The 12,948-nt window shown below is 39.0% G+C and overlaps 1 pseudogene across 1 annotated transcript in view; it reads right to left on the reverse strand.

Annotated features, from left to right (window-relative positions):
* LOC144653887 (prolactin-releasing peptide receptor-like) overlaps nt 1–10,579 on the reverse strand; it is a 46,725-nt pseudogene extending 36,146 nt beyond the window's left edge. Inside the window, exon 1 of the transcript XR_013570834.1 lies at nt 8,695–10,579. The product of XR_013570834.1 is annotated as a prolactin-releasing peptide receptor-like (transcript). The remainder of the gene's footprint in view (nt 1–8,694) is intronic.
* Nucleotides 10,580–12,948: the final 2,369 nt, after the last annotated feature.

The following is a 12,948-nucleotide window of genomic DNA, read 5'->3' on the forward strand; positions in this document are numbered from 1 at the left end:
CGGGATTCGGGATTTAACTGCTCTCCGGGAAGTGAGATTAACCGAAATTTAGGCACGGGATGCGGGATTTTTAACCTTTCTGTCGGGAAATCGGGAAGTCGTCACGACACAAATGAACGTTCAGGCAGCGAACACGAATCAACCGGGCGAGCACGCGGTGTATCGTTTCAGATAAGACGCGGTCGACACTGTTCCTGTAAACTTCTTTAGTGCTCTTTCATCAAACTGATGTATGAATAGCGATTTCGTTTTTTGCACGCGTAAGTTCAAAATATCAATCGAAAGCACCAATCTACATTTTACTTTTTCTAGCTTTTGCAGAAATTAATCTTCCATTTTTTTGGGGGGAGGGGAAGAAAAACGGGATTTGGGATAGCCACTTTTAAAATGCGGGATGCGGGATTTTCCTAAAAAAGAAGCGGGAATGCAGGATCAGGACCCCCCTTCCAGACCCTGTGTTTAGATGCTTCTATGCTGATAAAACGTCCAGTCGGGCTACCAATCTCTTCTCGCACCACTGTAACGGTAGTTTTTTCCTTGTGTGCGTACGGGAAAACGGGCGAACTCTAAACTTGAGATAACGAGACAACTGCGACGATAATTGCGGGGGAAATTAGACTCAAACGGGGCACTCGCACATGTACTCGCTTGCAAGGGAAGAGCCGTTACACTCTTGGGTAGCGGGATCTAACCACGAACTGAACGGACAGCAACAGCAACAACTCAGCTTGGTTCCAACAGCGGTTTATTCTTACTAACTTCGTAATCGAAAAAGCATAACAAGTTCGGTTGTTTATATACGATTTGTACAAGCGTCAATTGTTAACAGAGTATAATACGTGCGCTAACACCAAGATGTAAAGAGTGATTACAACAGAATATAAAGTCCTTTGAGGATAGCGCAACCTAATAAAAAATTCTAACTTAACTTTCCGAGTTTATTGTCACAAGTGTTCGTTGCTTGGCGAAGAAAGTTACAACTAAAATAACACTAAATTCAAACTACCGAACGAAATTAAAACTAGTGAATAGATAGAAAGTGTTAACGAGCGGTTTCTTGCCGACCGCTCGCACCTCTAGTAAATTAAGTAACCAAACATTAATTAAAAACACTAGATGAGTCAGCAAATGTATTCACAGTTAAAACAAGATGAGTCAGCGACCAACAGGTTGTTAATTACTCCTATTCAAGTGAATAGCAGAGGCGAGACTCATTTAGTAAGGTAATCAAAAAAATAAATTAAATACTGAGAAAATTTAACACTATTTAATCGGGCGTGGCCGATTTATAGTTTACCCTTTAGTCGTCCTAGAGCGTAGTCTCCTGGCGCGGCCAAAAAGACGGGGATAGCTAGGGGTTGCTACAAAACCGCTACGGGTGACGCATACCGCAATGGTTTTCATTTTAGTTTTGACAGGAAATCGTTGCAGGCACACTTGGTCGACTTTTGGGTTAATGTGTAATCAGGTTGTGTTTTTTTGCTTCGGCGGAAGGACAGAGAAAAAAGCTTACGGGGCAAAGTACAGTATGGGGCCCAGTTGTCGGCCACTTTTGACGTAAACTTGTATTTCTTACCTCAGAAGAACCGCAGGAACTTGAAATTTCTCCCAGAGCTAGCTACATTATTCAGCTTTTTGGTGTAAAGCTATCGACCGGTCAAAAATTAATTTGCCCGAGCAATAATAAAAATAAAAGCTCCATTTGTGGGCCCAGTTCTCGGCCACTAAAAAGCTTGTGCGTAATTATCTGGTTTTCATTTTAGTTTTGACAGGAAATCGTTGCAGGCACACTTGGTCGACTTTTGGGTTAATGTGTAATCAGGTTGTGTTTTTTTGCTTCGGCGGAAGGACAGAGAAAAAAGCTTACGGGGCAAAGTACAGTATGGGGCCCAGTTCTCGGCCACTTTTGACGTAAACTTGTATATCTTACCTCAGAAGAACCGCAGGAACTTGAAATTTCTCCCAGAGCTAGCTACATTATTCAGCTTTTTGGTGTAAAGCTATCGACCGGTCAAAAATTAATTTGCCCGAGCAATAATAATAAAAAAAAGCTCCATTTGTGGGCCCAGTTCTCGGCCACCTTGGCCCAGTTCTCGGCCACTAAAAAGCTTGTGCGTAATTATCTGTAAAAAAAATGCTCAATTAATTTTCACAGTCATAAAATCACTCTGTAAACCTATTTATGTTATATCGATCCCAAATTATTTTGATGAGGCTTTGTTTTACTTTAGAAAAGAAGGATTTTAACGCGCCTAGTTGCCTATGTGCAGGTTCTGGCAAAACCGCATTGTGTGACCCGTGCATTTAGATGGTTTATTTTGCAGTGAAAAGGTCTTGAAAGATTTAGGTGTTGTAGAAATAATAGACAAGACAAGAGTCAGCTCAAAACTTAGAGATAAGATTGAACTTTATTTTTAAAACATTTATTTCTTTCATTCTGGCAGCAGCAGATGAAATTATATTAAAAACCAAGCGCTAAGCTGTGATAGCGAGCAGGGTGGCCGAGAACTGGCAAATACGCAAACGTCGCAAGAAAAAATTTCGAAGTAAATTAAGACCAAAAAATACAACGGTTCAACGAAAAGTTAACTAAAGCAGAAAGCTGAATTATTCTACGTTTCACGTGCCAAAAATGAGCTCGTATGGTGGGGGCTTTTGGATAAAATACGAATTTAACTACATCCATGAATTTTAAGGAGCCGTAAACAAACAAATTTTTCGGGAATGCAAATTCACCTACCTCCGCGTAAACTCGACGTGTGAGCTTTCTATATCGAATTGAACGATCAAACTCAAGATACTTAAAGCACATGAATCAGTCTATCGTTTGAAGGAAATACCTTTTTCTTTTAATTCAACTGGAGTGTGAAAAAACGCGTTAAACACAAAGTGGCCGAGAACTGGACCCGGCCGAGAACTGGGCCCCATACTGTACTGATATTCACCATTGTGAAATTGCACTTACTTTGACAAGTTAAAGTTATTTTTGTAAATGAAAAAGGTAACGTCATTGATGTCACGCAGTGTTTTTTTTTAGCAAACTAGATGGTTTGCTGGTTTCTGACTATGAATGGGGGTGTGATCTTGCGGTATATTTTTTGAGCCTGACTCCGCCGTAAAACTTTTTTTTTATTTAGCAAGAACTGTGTCGATTTTCATTTCTGAACAATTGGTCGTCAAGTCGTTTGTCACAAAGAGTAGAATGTTTGTACAGCATGTTTTGGAATTATTTTAGATTTGGTTAGTAAGACGCTTCTGAAGACCTGAGCAAAACATTGGGAATGTACAGTATTAATAGGAACTTGAATGGAATTTTTCACAAGTTGGATAAAGGTATCAACTGAAAAAAATGGACTTCAAAATGAGAACTTGGATTTTGTTGTAATTAAATTTTATCGCGGATTGGATGCATAATATCACGGCTTTGAAAGCTGAGTCTTCAAATAATTAGAAAGGTTCCTTTCTTCCTTTTGATCTTATTGTTATTTTCATGTATTGATTATTCGAAAGTGGTTTTCGTTGATACGAAAAAAAACGGGTTTTCACTGAATTGCTTGAAGTATTTTTAGACGTGATAATATTGGCTTAATCAAATTACATTGTGCACGAAATATTTGTTATTCTTTTGTCTTGAAACTTTGAGGAAATTGAAATTTTTGTTTGACAGTAGTGTATGAAAGGCATTTTATAGAACTGAATAAAAAATAAGAAACATTGATAAAGGTTATTTCAAAGATCTATTTTGCCTGATTTTGAAGGGTTTCAGGAGTTTTAAAGAGTGCTGGTAAACGGCTGTATGTTGTTTGTGATTACGGATCTTATTTAGTTTCGAACGCTCTAATTTTTGAAAGGTTAAAACAGGTTAAAACCGGGCGGTTTCATGAGTTTTTTGGGTAGAAAGGTACGGTGGTGGTAAAAAAAAATGTTTAGAAAGGAATGACTGTAGTAGCACGTAAGTCGGAGGTTTGCGTGAGTCACGGGGTATAGTATGCGTGAGCTGGATTTCCGGCGTCATAACGGCATGTTTTGTTTACTGAAAGATACACTCGACGTTTAGTTAGCTTAGTCGGCTTGGGAAACTATTTTAAAAATGAATGTTGTAATAGTTAATTAATAGTAATCTAGAATTAACCCACTCTCGATTGGAGTCTGTTCTGGATTCGCGCTACCTTTTCGCCGCGAAGGAATTTTGTAAAATTTCGCTAGTGGAAAGAGGTACTGTAAGAACAGTAAGAACAGTATCAATAACTCAAAAGGAGGAACTTCTTTGTAGCTCTGAATTAAGACGTATGATAAAATTTTAGAATAAGAAACTTTCGATATATGGTTTTCATATTGTTTTTGTCAATTTCCTTTTGTGGCAGATTTTTTGAGAATCAAGCTTTTCTTTCGTGTGATGACAGACACAGGACAGAACGAGAGGTGGATGAGAAAGATGCCGAAGATGAATAGGCACCGAAAAACGACAAGAACCGTCAAGGACTTATCTTTAGAGGGCGGGGAGTTTTGGCATACTGTATTTCGAGGACTGGACTGGACTAGTAAAACGCGGACTAGTAAAACGCGGACTTGTAAAACGCGGACTAGTATAACGCGGACTAGTAAAACGCGGACTAGTAAAACGCGGACTTGTAAAAAGAGGACAAGTTAAACGCGGACTAGTAAAACGCGGACTTGTAAAACGCGGACTAGTAAAACGCGGACTTGTAAAACGCGGACTTGTAAAACGAGGGCTTGTTAAGCACGGACTTGTAGAACGCGGACTTGTAAAACAAGCGCTTGTAAATCGGATAAAACTAAACGGTTTAGCGAGCGAAACAATTTGTGTTCGAAGCTCTTGTGTGTTTCTTCGACGGCATATTTCTAGCTTTTTTGAGCACTCTATGGTCTGTTTTAGCGTGGAGATGTTTTTGCAGTATAGCACATGTTCGTTCTGCAAACCCCTACTAAAACAACGGGATTGATGCTATGAGTTGTGTGCATATGTTTCTTTCTTTCCACTACTTGACGTCTGTTGAGTGCAGTCGTTTGTATTGCTCGCACGAGGTAGAACGGGGCCCGTCCAGAAATCAACAGTCAATGGTAAATAAAGGTGACGGGCCTACACGACTCCTACGTTCGTGACATTAGAATATTTGCCGTTACAGTGCGGCTACTGTAACCGGGGTCACCCAGACAGAGTTAACCAATCACAAAGCAGAACTGAAACAAAAGATTTCTACATTTTAAGCTTCAGCCAATGAAATGTCGAGTACAGAACAAAGAAATTTCAACTTCTTCGTTCGCCACGAAAACAGATCGATACAAACTTTGGCCGTATAGGCGGCGCTGAATTTTCAATTAATTTCAATTGCATCCGTTTTGAACTTGAGTGGTTGTGACAGCAACATTTGGAAGGTAAATATTAGCGATGTATATGTAAGAGAAGTTCGAAACTGTGTAAAAACGGGGAAAGAAACGACCGTATCGTCTGTGTCAATGGTGCGTGGCGGAGTTCGCTCGTGACAATTTCAAGTTTTGAAAGGTTACGCAAAGTGCGTGGCGTATTTGCAAACAACGAAGCACATTACCAGCGTGATAAATTTAGTTTTCTGCGATGTCCGATCGTTGAGTTCCACCGAAAGCGTATCGGCCGTATACATCCGAAAGTTTCGGCAATTCAGCTAGCTTGAATAAACACGCAAAAACATAAGCTTCACGAGTGAACAAATTGAAATTTTATTTTTATTTACTCAAACGACAAAAAAAATGTTGGCATCGCCACTTTCACTGGTACGTTATACAGCGCAGAATGTCTTCCTTCGCTAGCATCACGTGTATTTATTTCCCAAATGGTACAGCTACCAAAACTCCAGTTGATGCCGTAGAGAAAACTTGAAATTGTCACGAGTGAACTCCGCCACGCACCATTATTGACACAGACGATACGGTCGTTTCTATCCCCGTTTTTACACAGTTTCGAACTTCTCTTACATAAACATCGCTAATATTTACCTTCTAAATGTTGCTGTCACAACCACTCAAGTTCAAAACGGATGCAATTGAAATTAATTGAAAATTCAGCGCCGCCATACGGCCAAAGTTTGTATCAATCTGTTTTCGTGGCGAACGAAGAAGTTGAAATTTCTTTGTTCTGTACGCGACATTTCATTGGCTGAAGCTAACTTTGTCTGGGTGACCCCAGTTACAGTAGCCGCACTGTAAATGTTTAAATTCGGTCTTTCGACCTTATTTGCTTCTGACTTCTTTCTGAGGGTACTGTTTTAATTTGGGGGCAGTATGTGGTAAATAAAGGTGACGGGCCTACACGACTCCTACGTTCGTGACATTAGAACATTTGCCGTTATATGTTCAAATTCGGTCTTTCGACCTTATTTGCTTCTGACTTCTTTCTGAGGTTACTGTTTTTTTGAGACATTATGTATTGAAGAGAGCCGTAAGATGATTGTGGCCAAGGAAGTGTCTAGAGGCGTTTTACAAGTCCGCGTTTTACTAGTCCGCGTTTTACTAGTCCGCGTTTTACTAGTCCGCGTTTTACTAGTCCAGTCCAGTCCAGTCCACAAGTTAAAGACACATCAAGACCACCCCACTGTGAATTGCCATAGCACAGACAAAATTATAGTCAATATCTTATATGTTTTTAAGAGAATTACATAAGAACCAAGGCATGTCTTGTCTTGCCTTACATTGACATGCAATAATTTGGAAATACTAAGCTCGTAACATAAGACAGAATCCATCAGGAATTTGAGTAACATTAATTTTAGTTACGCAAAAATTGAGCACCAGAATAATTTAAATCCTTGTGTTCTTTCATACCTTGTTAAAGGCTTGATAACACCAACATAACACCAACAACAGTTCTTTATCAGTGGGGATTGAAGAAAAAAATGGAAACATCATCACACAGTTGACCCCCATGCAAAAACACTCCAGGATGTCACGGGACTGTTTGGTGTCCGTCTGCCAACTTCTAACTTCAAATTCCAATGTTAAATTCACATTAAATTTTCAATATTTCTTAGTTGTCTAAATTTTACTAATTCTTTTAAAAAAACTATCACCTGCCAAACATCCCCAAAAATCACTCAAAAAATTACAAAATACCGCAATACATAGATACATGGGATGAGTGAAGTTACCTTGGATTCCTTGAAACACCAACAAGCTATTTCCGTTTAAGGTGGCTGATAATGGGTTTCAGTATTTCCCAGTCCTTATACTTTGGTTCAGGACTAAAAGCCTTCATCAATTGCTATTACAGTAATGGTATGAAACAAATGTTCAATCATTCATCAACAAGTTGTGATCATTTTCTTGACAATAGTAGTTCCCCGGTAAACAGTTGTAGTACTGTCCCATCAAAGTGCAATGCCTGGAAAATACCGAAAAGCACACGACCTTCAGGTGAAACCGCACCTTACAGTATTACCAATACACTGCACTTTGCTAAGTCTTAAAACTTTACATTTTCTAGTCGTCTACTTCAATCGTTTATTTGTATTGTGTGAAATACATTTATAAATTGAAACCATCATGTCATTAAGTAATAATGCAATCTCGACAACGTTCTAGATATTATATTATGCACACTAATACAGCTCATGCAAGCCCTGTGACTTACACAAACACAGTCGGACTGAGTGCTACTTAAGTAACTGCTTCGTGGTTTCTGCTGTACTGAACCCTGCCTTTCAAGGCAAAGCGCCCGATTTTAAGCTTCTCAAGCTTCTCAATGTTCTTGTTAGAAATGCGATAAGCGCGGAACTCTTAAGTAATTAGCTACGGCAATAAACCAAAACAACCGCTATCACAAAAACTTTATGACACAAAACGTCGGAAGTAAAAAGGAACAATCTATTATTTTAAATCACGCCTTTTTGTAATTTCGGATATTACGTGAACCAAATAATAGGTCAACAGAATATTTTTGGCTAATTAGATGCTGTTGGCTTTTTTAAGTGTTTTTTTTTTTAAATGTTAGATAAGGATAAACACAGAAATTACTAAAATGCGGAAATTCTCTCGTAACAATATATCACCTTAATTTGCAGATAGAAATCAAGCTACGGCTATAAATATCGATATTTTGAAGACGCGCGGAAACAACTTGCAATCCGTTTCCATCCGAGCCATCCGCAGCCAAAGATGCTTGTTAACAGATTCAGTGCTTTAATATAGCAATTTGTAATAAAAATGGACTATAATTTTTAGGTTTCCTGCGACACAAATATAACTGTTTTGGCAGTTTAAAAATCCGGTAGAATGGGTGACATAGTCCCTTTAATAAAAAGATGCAGCTGCTTGAAACTTCTTGGGGCTTATCAGCACTTAGCGAGAAATGTCAACACAGCACATGTCACTTAAAAGCTTATACTTATGAGTCGAAAAAAAGGCTTTAATAAATTCGAAACTGAAACATTTTACAGAAGAGAAATGACGAGTATAAAATTTATTGGACTAAAACTGTTTTTACAGTCGAATAACACATTATATTATTATCACCATTCTCAGTTTAAATCACATTTTTATGAGCGTGAGTTTTGCTTCCTTTCAAACACTTCAGTCATGAAAAGCTTAATCCATCAAGCAATCAAACGAGAGGGTCCTACTTCTTTACATATTCACAAAAATGCAAATTATATTTTTACAACTTTTTGGGGTGTTTTATGGACATCTGCTAATTTCTGTAACCTTTTTTCCAACAGAAAAACAGGAAACGAAAGGATTATCTTCCACTCCGGCCTAGAACTGAGTACGTTTTTTCATCTACTTGTGCTAAGTTTAATAAGTTACTTATTCTATATATGAATTTGTCTTGATTAATCCATATCAGTTAAAGTGGGACATTATAAGTCACCAATGTTCTGAACTGGTATTTCTTAATCTTCTTGTCCGTGTGTTGACTCAATAACAGTTGCCTCGAATGAACGCCAAATGAGTGTCATATGCGGCACAGGCTACCGGACCGAAAATCCTTACTCATAGCTATTAATATTATCGGGTTAACCGCATGCTTGAGGTAATACATTGCCAATGTTATTAGTTCCACGTAGAGAAACTCCGGCTTCGCTGTCGCTTTTGGGGAGAATTCCCAGATCAACATGATGACTCCACGCGGAAGATAACAAACTTGGAACACCAGCATCAACACTATCAGCATCCTAACCAAGCGTTTCTTCTGTCGGGCCCGGTCGTTGAAGGTTTTCTGCATGGAACTGTTCTGCTGTTGGGCGTTGCACATCGATTGGATCTCGTTTTTAGCACTGATGAGAGCACGGATGACGTTGAAGTAGGCTGCACTTTGGAGTGCCAGAGGCAGGGCTATGAAGAAAACCACGAGGTACATCTTGTATGCGATCTTATAGCCAACATTGGTAAAAAATGGAAAACAAAAGAAATACCCATCGGGGTACAACTTGTTCTTTAGAAAGATTAGCATTGGAACAGCGCTTGTCACGTAGCAGGCAATCCAGATGACCGGCACCGCCATCTTTACACGTTTCACGGTCACCTTTGGTTTGAAAGGTGTTACAACGGCTCGATGCCTTTCCATCGCGATAACAGTTTGTGTGATGACGGACACGACCACGAAGACATCTTGAAGTGGAGCCAGGATATAGCACAGTATGTCACCGAAGAGCCAACCGCGATAGATCTCGATGATCCTTAATGGCGCCGCAAGTATGCAGACTCCCAAGTCAGCCGCGCAGATATTGGCGATGAGAAGGTTGCACGGTGTCCTCATCTCTCGCCACCGACAAAGAGTCGCCACGACCAGACTGTTCCCCACCAGACCAACAACTATGACAAACGAGAAAAAAATTGTCGTGAGAATGTCATAAAGCTGAGATGGTCCTGCTGGCGTTTCCTGCGTCACCGCTGATGTGGAATTTGTTGCAAAGCTGCTGGCGTTTTCTGTCATGTTCCACTGGGAAAGAGTCGAGTTCGGAGTCATTTTTTCAGCAACAGATCGGTCGCTGTTATTGAGATTCAATTCAGTGTAACTTGCGGTAGATCGTTAAGTGAAAAGCAATTAACTTCCTTGCGCATAATTTTCCGCGCTTTGAAAGATTGGTCTGCCTTTTGATTAGACGGCGGCGACGACACATGTCACAGAGAAGAATAAACTTTTGAGACTGACGTGTGTCCAATTATGATCTAAGAGGCTATTGTAAGCTTAATCAGCCTGCTTTTAAATCAAAGTTTTTACATAAATCTTATCGCTACATAACTTCACGTTTATGGAACAACCTACCTGACAATATAAGAGGAGCGTCCTCTCTTAGAATTTTTAAAAATTTACTGAACAATGTTAACCTGACCACCGAGGCCAACTGCTGCTGTAATCTTTGTATCGATTAGTTTACATTTTTAAATTTTATTGTCTACGTAGTTTTTAAATTTTTATAGTCTAGTTTTTAAATTTTATAGTCTAATTTTTGTATTTTTATTGAATAGATAATCATATTTAAATTTTTTACATTGTAATTTTTAGAATACACGTTCACTTTTAAACGAGCCCCAGGCTCATTGGTGACATGTGTTTAAATAAAGTACTACTACTACTACTACTACTACTCCAGCGCACAACATAGACGTTAATTTGACATTATTTGTTTTTTAGTATCTCAAAACTATGGCAATGTTTAATCAACGAGCAGCCTGAGTGCTATATCAAGTTTAAAACACGAGGCGCAGCCGAGTGTTTTGGACTTGATAAAGCACGAACTGCGAGTTTATTTAACGGCTTTAAAAACCTGTGATGTAGATCTTTTCAGTCCTGTTCTGATATTTTGATTTTGAGTTATTTTGACCAAGAAAACTGGACATAAAATTAAGCCGTGTCTTACTCAGATATAAAGACACTCATTAAACATTAATTTCCTTTATATTTCCTTAATGAATTATTAATGTATTTTTGTAAAGCCCAGTAAAATCGCAAGAAAGAGGGTCTGAATGGGGTAAACCGACTAGCGACAAAGGGCGAAAAATATTACCGACTACCGACAAAACAAGGAAAAAATTACCGATTAGCGACAAATAAATTCTAACCGACAACCGACATGGTCCGATGTTATACGGACGTTTGTATTCAGAAAGAACAGCATTTTGAAGTTTATGTCTAGCTTAGGAAATGTCTAGTTCAGAAGTAACCACACAAAGTTTTCTGTCGCCTTTTCGAGCAGCAGCGGGGATTCATTCGTAAAACAGCGGCTGGTAATCGAGGCCACAAGGCGTCCCGCTGTTGTATTTTCACTGCGCGTTGGTTATTCATGTGGTGACAGGCCATGAGCGGGACTGTTAAAGTGATTGTAAGGCAAGGATGTTGCCATCGAACGCCATCGTAGCCGGGTTCCGGTGGACAAAGAAACCCATAAAGGTGTTTCCGAGCTAAAAAACATCTACCGGGCTAAAGGAGCAGGCTCATCAATTTGGCATTGGCGGGTTCTCGCTGAAGTTATTTCGCTTGGCGAAAACGCTTGCGGGAAAATGCGAAAATTTTGCAATTGTAACGGATGGGCAGTGGCAGCTTGAGCTTCCAAATTTAATATCGGATGAAAGCAGCAGTGAGCTCAACGGTAAGTGTGGAACGTTCTATTAGTTTTAGTGTGCAGCGAAGTTAAATGTTTCACATGTAGTTCTGTAGTTAAGTATTAAGCTCAACCATTAACGTGGTTAACCTTTGGTTCCACGTTTTTTATTTGCTGTTTTGTTGAACGGAATGTTTGTATTCACCGTCCATTTTCAGGAAAGCAAAAATTGAAAAGAAAAATCCCTTACAAATAGAAGAAGCGAGTAAATGAGTTTATAACCATCTTTCTGTTTTATTGCGGTAAATGAATTTAAACACTGTGGTTTAGCATATTAAAGACCGTGTTTATTAATAAACGCCTTTAAATTTATTCTTTTCTGAGAACGATCCAAATTTCGCTCCAAGTGTAAGTACTATTTGGCGAGCATTTGCTTATGCGAACTGATTTTATCGGTACTAGACGAACACGTTGGTTAAAAAACAGAGTTAACGAGGTTTAAGTGCAACCAAATAATGAATTATTACAAATTTTACATATCGTCTAGAGTTTAAAGTCTTAAAACTGCGTAAATTAAATAACAAATATTAATAATTAAATTGCACTTTTAATCATTAACTGAGATTTACCGACAACCGACAAAGGTCGAAAATTTTAACCGACAACCGACAAAGTAAAGAATTTTTAACTGACTACCGACATGTAGACCCCCCATTCAGATCCTCAAGAAAACCTTTTTAAGTAACAGAGGTGATAGAAACGATCGGCGCAATTATTAACCTGCGATCAGGCGTTATTTTTCTCGCGGCGGAGGGGTCAACGGAAAAATTAACGCCTGATACAATTACTTGACGAGTCGTCTGTAAAAAGTCCAGAATCTGGACTTTTTTTCTGATTGGCCGGAAAACAAAAGGCAGCATAAGAACTCTATCCTGATTGGCTAATGAATTTTAAGTCTGATTTCTGGTCCAAAAATATCGCACGTAGACAAAAACAATGGTAGATGATTGTTATCATGGCGGGTGTTGAGCGGAATGAAGTAGAAAGCGAGTTCTTCTAGGTTTTAGAAAATCTCTCAAGAGTTTTGTTCACAAAACATTTAAAGACGAACAAAGGGAGTGTTTTCGGCGAATAGTTTGTGAAAGAAAAGATGTTTTGGCTGTGCTTCCGATGGGATTCGGTAAGAGCGTGATCTATCACCAGTGGTGTCGAAGAGTTTACATCACACCACCAAAGACGCCAGACGATCGTGCCAGTGACGAAAACTACGACCTTGAAATTAATGACCTGAGCCTTACACAAAATCAGCCTTTGCAGAAAACAAATTTTAAAAACCACCCGATCAGCTCGTTCAAAAAGGGTAATTCTAACACATGTTTGTGAGAGTAAAAATATAATTTGAAGGAGCTAATCA

The sequence above is a fragment of the Oculina patagonica genome, chromosome 5 (genome assembly GCF_052425735.1).
Source record: "Oculina patagonica isolate OP01 chromosome 5, crgOcupat, whole genome shotgun sequence".
NCBI classification, from domain to species: Eukaryota; Metazoa; Cnidaria; class Anthozoa; order Scleractinia; family Oculinidae; genus Oculina; species Oculina patagonica.